Below are 20,563 nucleotides of genomic sequence, written 5' to 3'. Positions count from 1 at the left end.
AGCTCAGTTGGTAAAGAATCCACCTGCAATGCAGGAGACCACAGTTTGATTCCTGAGTCCAGAAGATCCGCTGGAGAAGGGATAGGCTACCCACTCCAGTATTCTTGGGCTTCCCTTGTGACTCAGCCGGTAAAGAATCCTCCTGCAATGTGGGAGACCTGGGTTCAATCCCTGAGTTGGGAAGACCCCCTGGAGAAGGGACAGGCTACCCACTCCAGTATTCTGGCCTGGAGAATTCCATGGACTGTATAGTCCATGGGGTCACAAAGAGTCAGACATGACTGAGTGACTTTCAACTCACTTCCACTTCCAATGGGGATAGCAGATAACTGTTTGACACCTTTTAGAAACCTGTGTGTCTGAGTCTACCTATCAGCAAGATTATTTTCTTGCTTCCTATATGCTCTTTTGGGCTTCCCAGGTGGCACTAGTGGTAAAGAACCTGCCTGCCAATGCAGGAGACATTAAGAGACATGGGTTGGAGCCCTGGGTCAGGAAGATCCCTTGCAGGAGGGCACAGCAACTCACTCCAGGATTCCTGCCTAGAGAATTCCATGGACAGAGGAGCCTGGAGGGCTAAGGTTCATAGGGTCACAGAGAGTCCGACACAACTGAATCGACTTAGCCCACGCACATGTGTGGCCTTTGAGACATGGTAAGATAACAGCAGAGTTCCAGAATGCACTCAGCTACACCAGCATCCTTGACCCAACCTGGCTGCATCCCTTCCCAGGGTTCACTATTGGTCCTGCTCATGTGCTGTGCTTAACTGCTCAGTCGTGTCTGACTCTTTGTGACCCCATGGACTGCAGCCCACCAGGCTCCTCTGTCCATGGGGATTCTCCAGGCAAGAATACTGGAACGGGTTGCCATTTCCTACTCCAGGGAATCTTCCCGACCCAGGGATCAAATCTGCGTCTCCTGCGTCTCCTGCATCTACCGTCTGAGCCACCAGGAAAGGTCCTGCTCATATTTGCCCTTAAATAAAGATTTGTTGCTTGTTGTGTATGTGTGCACCTTTACTTCCCAATGAAGTTCTAAGTTCTCACAATGAATTTCTTGTATCCCACAGCCTGGAACTTGAGCATGTGCTCAATTAATATAATTGTATAATCTCTAATAAGACATAGTTTCATAGTGTCTTCCTCCGTTATTGTATTATGTAAAAACAGCAGGGTGGATTTTCAGCAACTCCGTGGAATTTGGGGGGAGAGGTGGGGAGCTTGAAACAACACAATTTTATTACCGTTTATTACAGAGTTCTAGAAGGCAGAGTGGTTCTTATTGGGCTAAAACCAAGGCGTGGGAAGCGCTGTGCTCCCGGAACCTGTAGGGGAGAATCTGGTTCCCAGTCCTTTCCAGCTCTTGAGGCTGCCCCCTTCCCTTCGCTTATGGCCACTTTCTCCATCTTCCAAGCCAGCAGCACAGCTTTCTCAAATCTCTATCCCATTCTGACTTATGTATAAGGATCCTTGTATATGGGCCACACCTGGATAATCTAGGATAATCTCCCCATTTCAAATCCTTACCTTAATTACATCCGCAAAGCCCCTTCTGTCACATTCACAGGTCCCAGGCATTAGGACAGACATCTCTGGGAGAGGAGGGGGTCATTATTCTGCCTACCGCAATGGAGGAGCTATTATTACTCCCAGACCTGAAGGGGAAGAAAAAAGAATGAGTTCCCAAACCAAGAATGAGGTATGGCAGTGCATGCATGCTCAGTCGTGTCCAACTCTTTGCGACCCCATGGACTGTAATCCACGAGTCTCCTTTGTCCGTGGAATTCTCCAGGAAAGAATACTGGAGTGGGTTGCCATTTCCTACTCCAGGGTATCTTCCCGACCCAGGGATCAAATCTGCGTCTCCTGCGTCTCCTGCATTGGCAAAAATGGATTCTTTGTCACTGAGCCACCTGGTATGCTGGTGGGGAGGTCTCAATGGGGGCTCTGTGGTGGTGATAAATACCAGACCTCAATCCCTTTCTCCTTGGCAGAATGCTTTTGAGATGGTCTCATATAAAGTAGAAGCTCTACAGTATACATACAGACTTAACTTTAGGGGTCTTGGGTGGAGAGAGAAGCCCACTGCGTGGAAAGAGATGACCCTCTAACAGAGTAGGAAAGAAAGAGCCCACACTCGGCAGCCAGACTGCCTGGGTTCAAATCCCAGTGTTACCATTGACTGACTAGGTGACTTCAGGCAAACCACGTCTCTCCCTCTGCGGTACTGGCTGGATTTAGACACTTTCTAATGAGCTGAATACTGTCCATGGGGTTCCCCGTGGACATATTTTTTTTCTTGGGTACCAAAATCATTGTAGATGGTGACTGCAGCCATGAAACTGACAGACTCTTATTCCTTGAAAGGAAAGCTATGACAAACCTAGAGAGCATATTAAAAAGCAGAGACGTCACTGTACCGGCAAAGCTGTGGTTTTTCCAGTAGTCATGTACAGATGTGATAGTTGGTCCATAAAGAAGGCTGAGTGCAGAAGAAATGATGCTGCAAAATTGTGGTGCTGGAGAAGATTTTTGAGAGTCCCTTGAATGGCAAGGAGCTCAAACCAGCCAATCCTAAAGGATATCAACCCTGAATATTCACTGAAAGGACTGTTGCTTAAGGTGAAGCTGCAATACTTTGGCCACCTGATGCAAAGAGCTGACTCACTGGAAAAGACCCTGATGCTGGGAAAGATTGAGGGCAGGAGGAGAAGGGGACAGTGGAGGATGAGATGGTTAGATAGCATCACTGACTCACTGGACGTGAATTTGAGGAAACTCCAGGAGATAGCAGAGAACAGGGGCGCCTGGCATGGTGCGGTCCACGGGGCAGCAAAGAGTTGGACACAACTGAGTGACTAAGCAGGGACACACACTAGCTTAAGACCTAAGTGTCTTTCTCTGGCAATGTCTCACACACATGGCCATCAAACTTAACCAGGGACTGCCGTTCATTCATTCAGCATTAATTAATTACTAATACCTAGTTAATTAATAATGAGCATACCAGGCACCAATCTTCACTGATGAAAAGACATGGCCTGTGCTCTCAAGAATCTTCAGGAAAATCACATCACGTCATCATGGACCACTGCTGTGGAATGGCATTCCAAGACCCCTGCAGGAGGATGGGGAGACTGTGTGGGCTTTCAAAAAGGGAGAGTGTTTGTGCAGACTGAATGTTAACTTTTGAAAAGCAGTTTTGTAGCAGCTTCAGGACCCCCTACCCTGGCCCTGAGTGGAAAACCAGAAGAACACAAAGCGTGCTGTTTCTGCAGAATTACAGATCTGCAGAATTACACGACGCCTGGCGGAGTACTCAAGTTCAACAAAAGCACCAGATAATAACATCCGTAATCCAGGACGTCAACATGAGCCCCAAACACCCCCTTGGTTCCTATGAAAGGCTGAAGCCAAGGGCCCAGTGCTGGGCAGGGAGGACACACAGACATCTTTTCCTGGACAAGCTTTGTTCCAGGTCAGCCTGAAAGGTACACAATGCTGCCCCAGCTCAGAGGCCAGCGGAACCCACATCACAGGTGGAATTATCTATCAGTAAGAGACTTCCAGAGTGTTTACTCACTTGCCAGATTTATTTATCAGGTATGGGATTGAGAGGATTTCCCGACAGGATATGTAGAGATTAGTGTGCAGCAGAAATGCTTTTTCAACAAACCTGTCTGCTAATCAGGTCCCGCTTTTCTCATTCTAGCAGAACGGTGCCTGTTGCCCTTCACTGGCATTTCTGGCAAGAGCAAACATCCATGCTGACAAACATAGCCAGCGGAAACATGGACATTTCTCTATCATGCTGAAGAGCAGCTGTCACTTTTTCCAAGCCCATGGGCACATTTAAATATTTTGTTAGAGCTGCACGTTTAAGATCAAACAACCTCAGGTCTCCTTGAGCCCACAACACCTGAATGAGAAGGAAAAATATTTTCCACTCGCTGCCTGGTCCACCTGGGGTCATCATGAGATGATTTCCAGAAGCGTCTCAAGCCCACGCTGGGTCTAAGGAATGTGTTCGTTAAGAATGTGACATGTCGAAGCTTTAAAACACAGCTGAAGACTCATGGGTCTCTCGAAGGGCAAGTGGAGAGTGGGGACATGTCCACTCCAGCGAGCTTCTTATACAACCTCTCTCGCTGCCTCTCCAGTGAGGCCAAAGCAAGCAGATGAAGAGAGAAAAAAATCACCTCCTCATCTGGCCTGTTCCAAGCCAAACATCTGGATGTTACATAATGAGCTATTGGGGTCGTTTTTCTTACTTTCCTTTGCTCGCTTTTTAAAAATAGGTTTAACAATTAAATCTGGGTTTTACACTCTAAATTTCATATATTTTCCATAAGCTCTTTAAGCAGACTGGTCTTGATTATTCTTTTCCATTAAAAACCCACACAGTAATACCCAGAGCGGAAACCTCTAAAATAAATCAGAGGTTACCATGAGGTAACTTCTGCTCTTTTCTCGGTGACTTCAGATGCCCATTCCTCACAGGCAAATGGCTCAGGACAGTAAGGAAGATACCAACGTACCAACGGTCATAGATGCCAATGACCTCTATGCTGCAGAACACTGGCTTTCTGCACGGTGGCTCAGTTTTACACAAAGGGGAATGATACCAACAACTCAGGGAATTTCTTCTTGTTTAGTTCAGTTCAGTTCAGTCACTCAGTTGTATCCCCTTTCTGACCCAATGGACTGCAGCACTCCAGACTTCCCTGTCCATCACCAACTCCCAGAGCTTACTCAAACTCATGTCCATAGCATCAGTGATGCCATCCAACCATCTCATCCTCTGTCGTCCCTTTCTCCTCCTGCCTTCAATCTTTCCCAGCAGCAGGGTCTTTCCAATGAGTTGGTTCTTCACATTAGGTGGCCAAAGTATTGGAGTTTCAGCTTCAGCATCAGTCCTTCCAATGAATATTCAGGACTGACTTCCTTCAGGATGGACTGGTTGGACCTCCTTGCAATCCAAGGGACTCTCAAGAGTCTTCTCCAACACCACAGTTCAAAAGCATCAATTCTTTGGCGCTCAGCTTTCTTTATAGTCCAACTCTCACATTCATATATGACTACTGGAAAAACCATAGCTTTAACTAATTGTTTAGTTCCTTACAATTTTTCAAAGCACCCTGAGACAGGACAATGGGCTAGAATGTGCTGTCCGGTCGCAGCTGACCATAAAGTTGCAAGTCCATGGTCAAACACAAGGTGTCTTGGTGAGGAGGGAGTTTCCTGGTTCTCCCTCTCCCACCCTTTCTAATTAAAAAAACTACTGGCCTAAAAGATAAAGACCTATCTGCCCATAAGACATCTCTCTCGAGTTATACCTCCTGTGGTTCTACTAAATAAACTCTGCCCCCAAGAGACACTCTACTCAAGGAGGCCAGGTAAGGCTCAAATTTTTCTATTGGGTCCATTTCCTGCAACCTTGCACACCATCTCTCTGCAATTGGGACACCCTTCTTAATTCTACTCAAAGAGAAAATTTCCCAGGACTTCCCTGGTGGTTCAGTGACAAAGAATCCACCTGCCAATGCAGTAAACATGGATTCGATCCCTGATCTGGGAAGATCCCCAATGCTGTGAGGCATCTAAGCTTGTGCGCCACAACTATTGAACCTATGCTCTAGAGCCCCGGAGCCACAACTACTGAAGCCTGTGCACCCTGGGGCCTGTGCTCTCCAGCAAGAGAAGCCCGTTCATCACGACCAGATGGTAGCCCCCACTCCCCACAATTAGACAAAAGCCCACTCACAGCCAAAAATAATATATAAATTAAAACTTTTTTTTTAAAAAAGAAAATTTCCCCAACATACAAGGCTCCTTTATCAGCCTAACATACTCATTGTGCACCTTACATATTTGGTGTGATAGGGAACAGAAAGAAGTAAAAGATGCAGTCTCTGTCCTCACATTTCATAATCCAGTTGTACAGAAAGAATAAAAACGAAAGTTGGCGATAAGGTGATAAGCATAATTAGAATATATATGTATTTAGAAAAACAACCTGTACTTCCCAATGAGCTGTACTCTGCCTGTATTCCTCAGAGTACATGCTCTCCAGTAAGGCTGCCAGGTCTCACCTCTTTGGGAAATTTTCTCTTCTGGAATTATGTTTAGATCTAGTGTTCAACTCACAGAAGCAAACCAGCCTCATTCAGTGTTCAAGTCACAGAAGCAAACCAGCCTGATCTAGACACTGAAGTCCGGAGTGTATCCTAGTTCCCTTTAGTAAAAATGATTTCTCTTACCTTCATGGCTGGCTTTTTCACTGGACTCCAGATGACTTCTGGATGGTTCCAACCATCATATTCACCTTCAAAAACAGCTGTCAGCATTGAAGGTCTGAACAGATGTGCCTCGGGTTCTGAAGGAGATTCCTCAGACAACATCCCATCTTTTCTTAGGGCACTGGCATCTCCACAGCCATGACCAGACTCCTGAAAACACAACAAAGCAGAGAAGCCCCTTCAGCTGGCCCAGCCAAGAAGGGTTCTTGGACCAGAACAGGCAGAGATGAGCCTTGAAGTCAGTGAGGTTTGGTCAAGAACAGGGATAAAGATTCAGAGATGGGGAGGCACTTGGGTTCTACACCTAGACTCTGAAGTCGATTCAAATCCTGGTTCTGCCGTTTACTAATTGTGAACCTTGCGCTATTTCCTTAACTTCTTCAGACCTCAGGCTCCTCATCTATGAAATGGGGACAATAAGACTGTCTCTCAAGGCTGTTGTTGAGGATTAAATGAGTGAATACAGGTAAAACACTAGAGATGATGTAAATTTTTCATTTACAGTTTCATTATCAGTCCCCAATATTAAAATTTTTAGTCCAATCAAAATTAAAACTCTGTCTCTTTCATTTAAATCAGTACTTTTTCTCCTCCACCAATTGGAAGCTGGGGGTTTATGGTTGGGAAAATGGCTTGATCAGAGTTTATCTCTTCCTCTCAGACCCTCCAATCACTGGCTGGTGGCTCAGGTCTCTCAGGGCCAAAGGACAAAGTTCTTCAAAGAGGGCTTGGGGACAACGGGAGTACAGGCAGACGTACAGTTGTTGGCTCTTTCCCTTGTGGGGTCCTTCCATGGTTTTTTCTGATTGTTGGAGGTCCCCTCCCAAGGGTTCTGCTGGCGGGTCACCCTTCCTCCACAGGTCATTGTTCCCACTGTTGACTGTGCCCTCCCTTGCCTGGGGAGGTAGGCCACTTTGCCAACAGGAAGACCGGTCAGTGTCTGGGTGCCTTGCCAGCTCTTTCTCTCACCACTGTAAACAGTCTCTCTACTCTGACGTCACCTTGGTCCCTGTGGACCCCCGTCCCCAACTGCAGGAGACATCTGCAAAGCTCTTCAAAGTTCTCTGAAGCCCTGCTCCCCAATTTTAAGGTAGGTGGAAAAGCATAACAGGTGAACATTTTTCTACAAAACGCTCCCTACTGGCCCTTCCTGAGTCCTTAGCCTCCTGTCACACAGCCTGGCAGTGAGAGATGGCCCTGTCTGTCCAGCACTCCTGCAGAGATGACCCGCACCTCCCTGGAAGCCACAGGCGGCATTCAGTCGGCACGTGTGTTGTTCCGTGTTCGAGCATGAGCAGAAACCCCAACATCTGTGAACAGGAGTTCCCCCTCTGCAGTCCTGTCACAGGTGGACCGCTGCTAGGCTGGAGCAGATTAGGAGCATTGTGGGAAATTCCCTGGAGGACAGCTTAGGTATCCCAAGGGAAGGGCTCGACTCCTGGGCGGGGCATGGAACCTGGGCTGGGTGGTAGAGACAATGGAAAGTCAAGCGGTGTTTCTCCCTCCTTCCTCCATAAGTGGGAATGTGCAATCCAGCCCCCTTCTTGCCTTTGCCTCCGCTGGCCTCTCTCTTTTCCAGACAGCCCTCAGAATAATCAAAACAGAGTGGGAAGCATGTGCGTGTGTGTGTGTGTGTGTGTGTGTGTGTGTGTGTGTGCAGGTGGGGGGAGGGCGGGGTTAGACTATGGTAGAGGGCGTGAGCCCTGCCACAAGCCAAGGAGAAAAGTGAACGAAGGGGGAAGAAAAATTCCAGTGAGCAGAGAGAAACGTCGACCCTCCAACCCGCACACACTGAATGAGGGCGCCCGGAGCCTGCAGCGGGGTCAAACGAGGTCAGAGGAGCTTATCTCTCTCTGAGTCTGGAATTAAGGGCAGCCCGGGACAAGCCGCGGGACCGGGACGTTCCCGGGACGTTCTCCACTTGAGCCGGTTAGGATTCCAGGACTCGGGTGCGGGGAGAGATCCTCCGAAACGGTGGTGGTGTAGACCTTTTACCAAAAAAAAAACAAAAAAGGAGGCTGCAGATTGCTTCGGGAAGGAGCGGGAAAGGGGCGGTGTTCTTAAGAAGAGAGACAGTAATTGTCCAAGTGTTTGTCTCTTTCCGAAGGGATTCTCAGAATGGCCCTCAAAGAACAGCAACAAAACCACTGCTGAAAACGTCAACATACCTGCTGCAGTTACAGGCCCCAAGTTCTGACTCTCTGAGTTGGGACAAAGACGCCATCGGGGCGTGCATCTCTCCCAAGGGAACCCCAATATCTGAGGGGGCGCTGCCAGCCGGCCCTGGGGGTGGCCCAGGTCCGGGTGTGTCTATATTATGTTCATTAAAACTTCGGCAGGAGGGAAGCGCGGACTCCGGCCGCCCGGCGCGGCGCGTGCAGACCCCCGGCCAGGACACCAGCAGCGCGGCACTGCCACCTTGTGGGCGCCTGCCGCCCTCCCGGGCGCCGCGCGGAGCCTTGCAGTCTGCAGGAGCTGGCGGCCGAGAGCTCGGAGCCCAGCGCGGCTCACGCCAACCCCGCAGGAACGCGCCGCGGAGCCGAGCCGCGGGAGCCCGCGGGGGCGGGGCCGGGGGCGGGGCGCGCCGGCGCCGATCACGTGGGTTAGCAACAGGCAGCAGCCAATGGGAGCGCGAGTCAGGCGGTGCGTGTGCTCGGAGCCCGCGGCAGGGGCCGGGCGGGAGTCGAAGCATCCCTGCGCCCCGGGGCGGGATCGGGACGCGAAAAGGCTCCCTAAATGGGTGCGCCTTTCGTGCAGGGAGACCCTGGCGGCGGACGGGCGCGCGAAAGACAGAAAATAGCAGAGAGCTTTAAAATAGGACTTTCCCACTCGCTGGACCCGAAGCAGTGACCCCGGGGCGGGCAGTGGGCGCTGGCTGGGTGGGAAGCAGGCGGCAGGAGCTCCGCCCCGAGCCTGGGTTAGGGTGCCCTCTCCCCGCCCCACCTACTTGTTGCCCTGCCAAAGCCTTGGGGCTGAAACGGCCACTTGGATCCGCAGAAGGAGATTAAGACAAAGAGTAATGAAGTTCCTGGCCGTGGCCTGTCCGTGCTGGCAACCCTGTAGCAGGTAGAGAAGACAGGCACGGCCCTAAGGCCCTTACGGAGCCGAAGACTTAGCCCCTTAAGAGACAGAAGCAGAGGAAAGTCAAGAATTGGGTCAAAAGAAAAAGTCAGCTTAGTAGTTGGTTTTAATTACTGTAAGTAGAAAAGCCACATCCAGAAGTACATCTAATGACTTTTATGGTAATCCTACCATGCTGACATAAGCCAGCCCACCCCTGCATGCAGAGAAGACCACAACACAGAATGTCAGAGGTCTATTCCAGGGCATGGGCGAACCCAGGGCCGACAGAGACAAGCATGGTTTCCATCAGATTCTTGCTCTTCTGGTTTCATGGTCAGGCACACGCTTGATTTCTCTAATAGGGCATCTCTTTCTCTGCGTGTGTTGCCTTGTCATGTTCTCCTGGAAGCTCTTTTACTTCTTTATTGTTGTTTGGGAGTTCACCTGGTGTTTTCTTTCTCTGAAATGAATCCAGGGTGTAGATGGCATCAGAAGGGCATCTAAGCCATTGCCCTGCCTCAAGGCACTTTGAAAGACAATAGACTGTGATACTGTTGTGAGGTGGTATTGTGAAGATGAGAATATCGTGAAACCAGCAGGAACTAGCCATTCCTATTCTTAAAGTAACCTAGGCAAAGATATCAAAGAGCACTCTTTAATAACCTACTACAAATGCTAACCACTTTGGGTAAGGTATAAAAAGAACTTTCTGATCCCAGGTTTTATTGGTTTCTATTTAAGCTCATTCAGGGTCAGGCTACCCCAGAGGGCAGTTGAATACCTGCCTAGCAGCTTATGGACAGGATGGTGCACTTCCCTCTGCCAGGAACAGAGGCCTGTGAGGCCAGCTGCCACCAGGAACCTTGCCTGATGCCCAGGCTCTGTGGGGCATTGCCTGGGCAGCTCCAAGAAGGAGATCCACTCTGAGTCATATTTTCTTCTCTAATGCTGCCAGCTGAGTTCATTGATTCACTCTCAGTGAACAGGGCTTATGTACTTTTCTGTGTGTGGAAATAAACCTACTATATTTGTTGATTATGTGTATACAGATTTGATATAGTATTTGATTTTTTTAATCCATCATATTCTCAAGTCCTTGACCAGCAAAGGGTTTTGAAGATGTCAAGAAGATTTGACAAACATTAATGGAGCTCGAACTAAGTGCCAAGCCTTTGTTTAGGTACTGGGAATACAGCACTGCAGCAGGGAACTTGCATGAGGAAATAGACTCAGGAGGAAAAGAAATGAGGAGGGATGTGCTTTTTCCATAGCCCAGGAGTAAATCCCCTTCCCCATGCTAACTGATTGCTGCTCCCTAAAACACCTCTGTGTCAGCTCCGTATTCTTTGGGGGGACCTCTTGAATCATGAATCAATAAGGTTACCCACATGTTCAGTATTATTAAATGATGTGATGTGATAGGAAAAGTCATGGGCTAGGAATTAAAAAAAAAATACCATATACCTAGTTCCAGCCTGGTTCTGCCACTTGATGAAATCCATACCTTTCTACAAATCTCTTAAACTTTGGATCTTATTTCCTCATCCTGAGAGTGGGGTTATTCTTGCTTTGCAACTCCATGGGGGTCAAGATTCAAGGCCTCGATTTTCTCATCTGTAATTTGAGGGGTTTGAACTAGATTTAAATTTTACATACTTTCTTTAGAAGTGAATTATGCTTTGAGATAAAATCTAACCTAAAACCCCAACATATAAAACAGACAAAAACTAGGCTTGCTCCAGTGGCCCTGAGGGAGAAAACTCAGAATCCTATATACCTTGTCCCCCATCCTTAGAAGACCCTTGAGCCACTTGTGTTTGACCCCACTGAGCATAGTGTGAAACCCACTGAACTAGATGATTGTGTTTAAAGTACCTTCCAAGTCCGAAAATTCTATAAATCAAAATGTTCCAATACTGGAAAAGAAAACTCCAGTTTTCTTCCTTCATTCATTAATACGGGAAATAGACACAAGCTTCACTGAAACCAGAATACGTTTCATTACAGTCTTCCTATTTGTGAATCCAATCTTTCTGTCACAAAGTGAAATTAGATTTTAATGGAACACAGTATCCTGTAATGAGAAAAACCCCAGACTAGGAGTGAGAAGATATGTGTTCGAACCCTACGCCTGATCCTGGGTAGCTCCCCAGCCTTGATCGAGTCAAGGAAACTTACCTCTCCAAATCAATAAAATTAAGAAGTGTGGTGGCTTCGTTATCACAGGGTTGCACATGATCATTTCTGGGCTCCATGCCCTAATGAGTTTCTCTAAATTCAGTAACTTTCAAATTCCACCCTGCCTACAAGCCGGGTTGCTCCATCACACTCTCCTCGGTACATATACTCACCCTATTTGGAAAGGAAGGGGAGGGGGGTGGGGAAGAAGACAAATTGGGTTGTAAATGACACCATCAGGACATCGAGCTAGAAATATCCACTGGATCACTGCTGTGTTTGCGCAGGTGGTTGGAGCTCACAGCGTGCCTTGACCTCGGCTCACCAAGCGGGATCCACTGCTCCATTAATAAGCGTCCTGCTAGGCGCTGAACGCAGCATGGGCATTCATGAGGGCAAACCAGAAAATCCCAGGGGTTGGGGAAGGTTTCAAGCAAACAGCCTGGGCTAAGGACCCAGAACCTGGGGTGGGATTAAAAGGAGTGACCCCACAAGAGACGCACAGTATGATTCATTGCCTGCAAGAGTACATGTCCTGGGAAAAAGCAACAGGCCCTGCCTGGGAAGCCAGGGAACTTCAGGGGTAGACAGAAGAACAACAGCTGTGGTCATGGCTGTGACTTGGTTATAAGTTAACTTTATGGGTCACCAAGTGTCTGGAAACACATCATAAAAAAGAAGAAAGGGTGGCCCAAGCAGCTTTGTGTTGGGAATGGCTGTGACCAGTTGCTTCTGGAAGGGAGATGTATTGACTGCAATAAAACTTGATGGGCTCAGTCCTGGTTTGTTCAGGCTGGAATCGGAAGTAAACTTTGGACCTGAGTAATTGGTTTGAAGCTGTGCTTTAAGAGTGGGAGCGGAGGGGATTTTGTTCCAAGCAGTAAACAATATGGTACCCAACTGATGTGCATGGTCCACCTTCTTTGTGACCTCTGATCCCATGATGCTGTCTGCAGGCAGCTCTTTTAGGTTAATCTCACAGTCCACACATACTGGTATAGTTTCACTTTCACCATAATGGCTTTATATATTTATATATATATATATATATATATATATATATTAATTTTCCTTGTTTATCTCAGGACAGCAACACATTTAAGGTAAAAATAAATAAAAGCATCAGCCTTAGAGACTTGCTATCCTTAACTGTCTGTTCTGGAAGAAACAGTGCCTTATGTTTCATGTTAACTTTTCCCCAGACATCCAGCTTTAGCCTCCTCCAGCTAGTCAACTTAATTATTTATTAAGCACAGGCTTTCACATCATCAGGTGTCAGAGAGAAGACCATCCACCGCTGTAAGCAACAAATAAGATTATGCCAGAAATATTTCAAAAAACACACATTATTTTGTCCACTTGATTTTTTCTTATTTCAAAGTTTGGGGGAAGCATGTTATAAAAGCACTGGACTGAGTTTTCTCAATGCCAAAGAGCCCATCTTAACTCTCCTTATCTCTAGCTGTGTGGAAATCAGAACATAACCCGTATCTCTGAGCTCCCGTTTGTTTATCTGAAAGATGAGGGAGGCTGAGTTGGGTCATATTCCGTATCACAAAGCTCAACTATAATCATCGTTAATGTTTCCTGAGACAAGCACTTCGCCTTCTTTATCAGATATCCCTTGTAACGACCCTGTGATGTGTGTATTATTATTTTCCCCATATTCCAGATAAGGAAACTGGACTGAGAGATGTTTTGAAACTGGTCCAAGGTCACACAGTGAGTAAGTGACAAATCCATCATTGGAACCTACTTTGGCCCCAGATCCCAAGATGTGTCCACAGTTTCACGTTACAGAACTGCCTCAGCGTTCACCCGGGAAGGCGGGCACCTGATCTTTAATGTATATCATGACTATTTTCAGAGCTGCCAGTAGCGATCAGCTCTACTGGTTCCTGCCATCTTGTCTTCGGGGAGACACCCGTAAGTGGGTGCTGGAAACAGCAGGGGGAGAGGGAGGAGCTGAGGGTCAGCACGCCCAGGCTTCTGAGGAGTTGAGAGTAGACTTGTGTCTGGTGAACGTGCCCCAGCACTCAGAAGCCCGGAGGCCACAGCTGCCCAGAGATGGCTATGGTGGGAGGGACAAGAGGAGCCAGTGAGGCCTGACTGAGACCTTGCTGTCACCTCCCTCACACGCCCCTTAGACTAAGCCTGGTGCCCAGATCTCCCACTGGGAGTGTATGGAGCCAAGTACAGCTAAGAAACAGCAGTGGAAACCTCCTCCTCAGGAAGCTGGGTGTCCAGGATGGGGGACAGGGCTGCCCAGTTTGGTTGCCCTGGGGTCGCTGCTCCTGCATGGACACCCTTCCAAACATCCACGTGCTCCATGAAACAAAGCATTGGCCCCCACCTGCCTCGTGACCAAGGGTTTAGAGTCCTTGAAGTCAAAGGATCTCATTCCTTCTCCACAGACCTTGGGAGAATGTTTGGGTTTCCATGATGTTAAAAACGAAAAATAGCAATTTATCCAAGAAGGGGCAGTGATGTTCCAAAGATGATGAAACACAGCCCCTGCTCTTAAAAACTCACTGTTGGGTGGGGTCCACCAAGGCTTCCTTTCCCTTAGGACCCCTTGGGTTAATCCAGTTATCCCAAGACTGAAAAAAAAAAAAAAAACCTCATACAAGATAAGTACAATTTTTTTAAATACATGAATTTTTAGCATGTATTTAATGAATTAAGTAGAAAATAATCAGTTGAGAAATGTCAGCCTCTAGAAACTGCACGTTTTGTTTTGAAATACTGAGGCTGTCAGACACAATAAAAAATAATCTCATTCATTACCAAGAATAAGGAAGCAGCTATGCATATGCTCAAGAATAACAGTGGAAGAGCTAATTCTCCTTTACTTGTTTTTATTAGATTAATCTTGATCTGTATTGTGGATGTAAATTACACTTCCTCCTGTAAATTCAATTTCGAAGACAAAGATGTACTTCTTTCCCGATCTATTTTTAGTGGCTTGAAGACTGGCCCACATTTTTGCTGACCACATAGGTATTATGCGAACCCCCTATCAGCTCCCTGAGGTGATAATTACCATTTGGGGAATCCCACTTGAGGGATGAGAGAATACTCTGTGGAAAGAACTCCTGTTTCCATGTTAGGAGACCGAGCATTGATTCTAGCTCTGCCCCTAACTGAATGTGAACTCTCAAACAAATTACTTCACCTCTCTAGTTCTGTGTACAGTGAGGGAGCACGATTAAATGATGTCTTTCTAAGACTTCTTCCAGCTTTAAAATTATGTCTTTGCTGAAGTCTCAGGAACAAAAGCCAGGAGTCATATGAGAACATTGGATCCACCGGGAGGAATGGTAAGGGGAGCTCTGGGGACTGGAGGCTGAGCCAGGGACCCTGGAAGCAAGCGCGTGGAAAGGAACCAGCGGCAAAGGCTGCCGCCTGATTCCCAGGAAATTCCCCGGCTGGATTCCTGGTTCCAGCCTGGAGCGCACGTTGAAGATTGGTGCACTGGGATTCTATGAGATGTGACATTGAGTAGACCCATTTATTGTCCTCTGAATCAGTCACGAGTTATTTTCATCAAAAGAAAGGACAGTTAAAAAAATTCAGCAAGAGTGAGGAGTTTAATAAAGAATGGTACCTCCAGGGAGAAGAGACCCATTTTCCAGCCCAGTTACAAAAGAGGCTGCTTACAGGGCTCTTACGGGGGTTCCCAGGTGGCGCAGGTGGTAAAGAACCCGCCTACCAATGCAGGAGACATGAGAGACATGGGTTCAATCCCTGGGTTGGGAAGATCCCCTGGAGGAGGGCTTGGCAACCCACTCCAGTATTCTTGCCTGGAGAATCCCATGGACAGAGGAGCCTGGCAGGCTACAGTCCATAGGACTGCATAGAGTTGGACAAGACTGAAGCAACTAAGCCTGCACAGACAGGGCTTTTATGGTGCCTAGGTCAAGAAGTGTACCCATAGCAAAGCCAGACCCCCAGGAAAAGTCCACATTGAGATGCAAGAGCGCAGCGGAAGCAACCGTAACTGAAAGGGCTGACCTGAGGAAATGTTTATTTCAAAGGGAACATTGGAGCACTCCCCCCCACCTCCCACCCCCAGATCCAGGCACTGGGAAAGGGGAGCCTTCAGGGGGAGGTAACTGGAGCCTGTTTCAGTGAGTCTGCATGCAGGTGGATGATTCACACGCAATGCTTGTCCTCATCTTCACTACAGTTAATCTTCATGACTCCCCCTTCCTGGATTCCTAGCCTGGAAGAGAAGGAATTTTTACATCTAAGCCATCTTCCAGCTGGGCTTTGTCATCCTCTCTACATTGCTATTCCAGCCTGTCTAGGACGCTCTTCCATCTTCTAGAACTTGCCTCTGATTCAGCCATTCAAGAGAGAGTGTTTCTCCCTGTTTGAATACTGGAATCAGGATGGCTAGAGCATATTTTGTATCTGCCCCATAAAAAATACCGGGATTTGTGGTCTTCCTCCATTTGAGGTCTGTGCCACAAACCCTGGTCCTTGGTGGAAATGCAAAGGGAAAAAGGAATTGCCCAAAGAGGAACATCAGCAACTCTGTGTTCATGCGGACTTGCGGGTTTGTTCTTTAGCTGCCTCTCTGCCTCTGATCGCTCAGTTCAGTTCAGTCGCTCAGTCATGTCTGACTCTGTGACCCCATGGACTGCAGCACTCCAGGTCACCCTGTCCATCACCAACTCTCAGAACTTACTCAGGCTCATATCCATCGCGTCAGTGATGCCATCCAACCCTTCTCCTCCTGCCTTCAATTTTTCCCAGCATCAGATCCTTTTCAAATGAGTCAGTTCTTCACATCAGGTGGCCAAAGTATTAGAGTTTCAGCTTCATCATCAGTCCTTCCAATGAATATTCAGGGCTGATTTCCTTTCAGATTGATTGGTTGGATCTCCTTGCAGTCCAAGGGACTCTCAAGAGTCTTCTCCAACACCACAGTTCAAAAGCATCAATTCTTCAGCACTCAGCTTTCTTTATAGTCCAACCCTCACATCCATATATGACTACTGGAAAACTGTTGGTTACTTTAATACTACCCTCCATGTTTGTAGTGAATACTCCAGGTGGTACTAGTGGTGAAGAACCCGCCTGCCAGTAAACAGAAGACATAAGAGACATGGGTTCAATCCCTGGGTTGGGAAGATCCCCTGGAGAAGGAAATGGTAACCCACTCCAGTATTCTTGCCTAGAGAATCCCATGGACAAAGGAGCCTGGGGGGCTACAGTCCATAGGGTCGCAAACATGTTGCACATGTTCCTAACAACGACCGTGACAAGGGGTCAGGAATTTATATTCTTTGTACTTTTATACAAATCTCCCTCTTTAATCTTTAACAATCTGGTGAAAATACCTTCACCTTAGTTGTACAAAGGTGGAAATTAGGGCTCGTGGAGATAAAGTGACTTAAGCTGGGGAGCTGAAACCTACGACATGTTTTTCTGATTCCAGAGTTCCTCTTATGCCACAGTTCACAACGGGCCACGTCTCATGAAACTGGAGCCAGAGACAGAGGAGGCAAGTGCCGTTGTGGTTTATACCGCATCAAAATGTTAAACGGTGGTGTGTAAGGCTTTTCTATGTGGACAAACAGGCTTAAATAAGGATGTTCTTTCTGTCTGAGCAGAATTTATAGCTAAATATAAATGGGGACAGAGGGCTTCCCTGGTGATCCAGTGGTTAAGACTTTGCCTTCCAGTGCAGAGGGTACAGGTTCGATCCCTGGTTGGGGAGATAAGACCTCACATGCCTCGAGGCCCAAAGTCCAAAACATAAAACAGTAGCAATGTTGTAGCAAATTCAATAAAGATTTTAAAAGTGGTCCATATAAAAAAAATCTAAGATACTTATATATAGTGTGAGTGTAAAAGTCACTCAGTTGTGTCCGACTCTTTGAGACCCCATGAGCTATACAGTTCATGAAATTCTCCAGGCCGGAACACTGGAGTAGGTAGTCGTTCCTTCTCCAGGGGATCTTCCCAACCTAGGGATCGAACCCAGATCTCCTGCATTGCAGGCAGATTCTTTACCAGCTGAGCCACCAAGGAAGCCCAAGAATACTGGAGTGAGTAGCACTTCCCTTCTCCAGCGGATCTTCCCGACCCAGGAATCGAACCGGGGTCTCCTACATTGCAGGTGGATTCTTTACCAACTGAGCTATCAGGGAAGTATATATATATTTAAATTATGTATAAATAGAACTGATTCTTGAGAAGTCCCCTCTGGTCACAGCTGTGGACTTGCTGTCTATCTCATCTGGCAGCTGCGTCCCTGCCCTCTGGCATCTCGACCAGAGCTGCCTCCCTCACTCCTAGAGCAGCTGGGGGCCTGGAAAGACCCTAATAGTGATGTCCTGTAAGACGTAAGAAAGAGGAGGTTACACCAGCTCCATCCCAGAGGATTCCAGCCCCGCTCACGGTGGCAAGGGTTTCCTACAGCATTCCAGGTCCTGCTCCTCTTCGGAAAGCCCAGCCCCCTCAGAGACCAGCTTCCTCCGCAGGGAAAAAGTGGGAGACCTCCTGAGCTCGGAGGGTCTTCTGAAGTGCTGGCCTTCTCTAGGCTATCTCTGAACCAAGAGCTTTCTGTGACATGTCTTCTGATTACTAACAGCCAAGTGCTTGGAAAACGTTCAGAGTTCAGGATGAGCGCTCATTTCCGGGACTGGGATGTTCAAGTGGGAGAAGACAAACCAGGAAAGAAGTCAGAGGTGGAGCGAGCAAGGACTGGGGAGGCTGGTGCCAGAGATGGAGAGGAAGAGCGCTGTGTGTCTGTCTGTCTGTCTGTGTGTTTGTATGCTTGTGTGGCTGTGTATCTGTATCTGTGTGTCTCTGTGTGTGTCTGTGTGTCTGGGTCCCTAAGTGTGTCTGTGTGTGCATGCAGGGGACCAGGGTGACAAGGGCTTACGAAGCAAGGAACAAGGCTGAGAAATCCTCTGAGCTGAGGCGGGCCTTTCATATATTTCATATATTTCCAAAATACTTGAAAATTACGACCTGAGTGTTACCCACCCCCAACACCCCACCCCCAGGGTCAGCACTCCCCGGGGGAGAAGCTGCAGGGGGTCCCAGAGAGCGTTCTCCTCTGTGGCCTTCAGATAGAGCTTCTCTAGTCCCTGCCAGTTTCCCCAGAGAACATCACACAGTCTGAGGCCCAGTTTTCTTCATCTGAGAGACGGGAACAGCAATACTTCAAAGGACTGTTGTGGAAAGTGAATGACATATCACGGGAAAGCGCAGGCACACGGGAGGCAGGCAGCGCGTGACCATGAATCTCCTCATGAAGCCGGGGGGGGGGGGGGGGGGTGTCTCCCAGTTGACTCAGCTGAATCTTGTGTTTTAACGGCGCTAACATAAACAGAGGTAGTTGGGCAGGGCCAAGTCATTCATCTCAGATATTTTCTCACTGAGATCTCGTGAGGATTAAATGAAACAACACATAAAGGACCTAGAACAGCACCTGTCACCGTCAGTGCTCAACAGCTGTGAACTCAATTAGCTCAAGTAGACAAACGAAAGCGAGGTCCAGAAGCTTTGGTTGTGGACGATTATCATATCAGTGCCATCCACAAACTTAGTTATTTGATTCCATTGTCCTCTCACTCCCTAACATTACCAATATCTTGGTGTAGATTTTCTGAGGAATACCTTGGGTTTTTAAACCACAAAATGCCTGTGTTAAGAGAAAAAAAGATCATTGATCTGGAAAGCCCAAGATCTAATTTTCTTTTGTACATACATTTAGCCAATACTTTTGAGCACCTTGGAGGTCCCAGGCACTATTGCAGGGACCAGGGACCAAGGACACAGGGAATGAGACATCCAAGTCTGCCCTCACATTTATATATATATATATATATATATATAAGTATATATATGATAGGTATAAACTTGTTGTTTAGTTGAATCTGACTCTTTTGTGACCCCAGGGATTTAGCCAGTCAGTGGGCTCTGTCCATGGAATTTTCCAGGCAAGAATACTGGAGTGGGTTATTTCTTTCTCCAAGGGATCTTCCCAACCCAGATATTGAACCCTTACCTTCTGCATTGGCAGGCAGATTCTTTACCACTGAGCCACCAGGGAAGCCTAGGTGTAGACTAGCAACAAACATATAAATATATACTAGGCTAAGAAGAAAAATAAAGCAACAAAGGAGAGTGAAGATGGTGTATTATGTTAGATCAAGTAGTCACAGAAGGCCTTTAAGATAATACATTCTAATATTAGCTTTATTTCCAGAATTCAGACCTATTAGCTCCAAAGAATACAATAGTTGAAAAAATATGTGTTACTAGGTAACGAATGGCACATAAAATGAGACATAAAGAAAGGTAAGAAAAAAAAGAGTTAAAAAGAATATACCCTAGAAAACTATATAATATACACATATCATTTGACTCCACCAAAGAATATATTAAAAACCTGTCATCCCTCTGCATCCATTGAATGCATCTGGGTTTCCTTGAAGCAAGAATAATATGCTAAAAAATATTTAAAGATGGAAACAACACGAATATGTATCATTTTCCAATCCTTTCCTGGAAAATCAGACTGTTCAATGCACACTTGCTACCTTAAAATATCCTAAACAAATAAAAAAGAACCATGTTATAATGAAAAATATATGAAATTTTTCTCAGTAAGAAATCCTTGTTGGTTGTACATGGAGGAATTGGCAATGTCTCTTGCCTTCAGACAGTGTTGAGGCAACAACCCTTTAGCAAAGCGCTGTCTGTATCACTGGTTGACTCTTGCTCTAATTTTCTCCCCAAATTTCTCTCTCACCCTCTTTATCTGCTGAGCCTGCTGCGCGGCAGTCAGTGGCCATTGTTCTCGGAGTGGGTGAGCTCCTCACAAGATGAATGGCCTCCAATACACTTATCTTTGGTATGCCCATTACCACCACACTACCTGCCCAGGCTGAATCACCATGAGGTTATTTACCTCGTGGAACCATCATCACATACCATGTGCCTCAGGGAACTGTTTAGGGATTCAGAAAAAAAAAAATAGATGAGGGCTTTAAATTT

The 20,563-nt window shown here is 47.1% G+C and overlaps 1 long non-coding RNA gene across 1 annotated transcript; it reads right to left on the bottom strand.

Moving 5' to 3' along the window:
• Positions 1-1,290: 1,290 nt before the first annotated feature.
• LOC139031529 (uncharacterized) lies at positions 1,291-8,789 on the bottom strand. Its single transcript, XR_011484027.1, has 3 exons — positions 8,470-8,789; positions 6,263-6,451; positions 1,291-1,657 (listed from the first exon to the last, which is right to left on the bottom strand). It is a non-coding gene; the product is annotated as an uncharacterized lncRNA (long non-coding RNA).
• Positions 8,790-20,563: the final 11,774 nt, after the last annotated feature.

Source organism: Odocoileus virginianus, chromosome 27, assembly GCF_023699985.2.
Source record: "Odocoileus virginianus isolate 20LAN1187 ecotype Illinois chromosome 27, Ovbor_1.2, whole genome shotgun sequence".
NCBI lineage: Eukaryota > Metazoa > Chordata > Mammalia > Artiodactyla > Cervidae > Odocoileus > Odocoileus virginianus.
The sequence above is the reverse complement of the archived record's forward strand: the minus strand, read 5'-3'. Positions and strand labels throughout refer to the sequence as shown.